We start from the raw sequence: 734 nt of genomic DNA, 5'->3' as shown, positions 1-734 counted from the left end.
TTTCTGAAGAAGGGTCTAGGCCCGAAATGTCAGCCTTCCTGCTCCTCTGATGCTGCTTGGCCTGCTGTGTTCATCCAGCTCCACACCTTGTTATCTCAGATTCTCCAGCATCTGCAGTTCCTACTATCTCTCATACCACTGGCCTTCCTCGCTGCCTGCTACATAGAAGAAAGGAGAAGATAGGATGGGAACAAGGAGCTTAAATTCCTCGACAAATAAAACATTGGGTGTTACAGCAAGGTCAGAAATCACACGACACCAGGTTATAGTCCACCAGGTTTATTTGAAAATACAAGCTTTTGGAGCCTCAGTCCTCCTTCAGGTGTTAGTGAGAGAGGTAGTATCAGACACAGAATTTTGTAAGTAAAAGATCAAAGGGTCACACCACAGATGAGAATGTATTAAACAAACCGAGCATGCTGTTAAATATTTAATCAGTTAGAAGGTTTTAATTGATTAATATGTATATATAAATCCCCGAATTCTTTTCAAGTCACTGTCCTGAGAGAACTAAAGGTTTTATCAGTGTAAAGAAGAGGTGACATTTTAGGTCGGACAATGTATGCCGGGTGCGAGGCCCTGCCTGTGTCTTGGCTTGGAGCCAGACAGGTCCTACTTCCAAAGTAGGAATCCACAAAATGCCACATTGACTGACAGTCCACAGACTGTGTGCCTTCTGAGCAAAACAGAATGTATCTGCAAATACAGATCCACCCCACAGATCCGCATGCGTG

Source organism: Rhincodon typus, chromosome 19, assembly GCF_021869965.1.
Source record: "Rhincodon typus isolate 14 chromosome 19, sRhiTyp1.1, whole genome shotgun sequence".
NCBI lineage: Eukaryota > Metazoa > Chordata > Chondrichthyes > Orectolobiformes > Rhincodontidae > Rhincodon > Rhincodon typus.
This window is presented reverse-complemented; position numbering follows the sequence as displayed.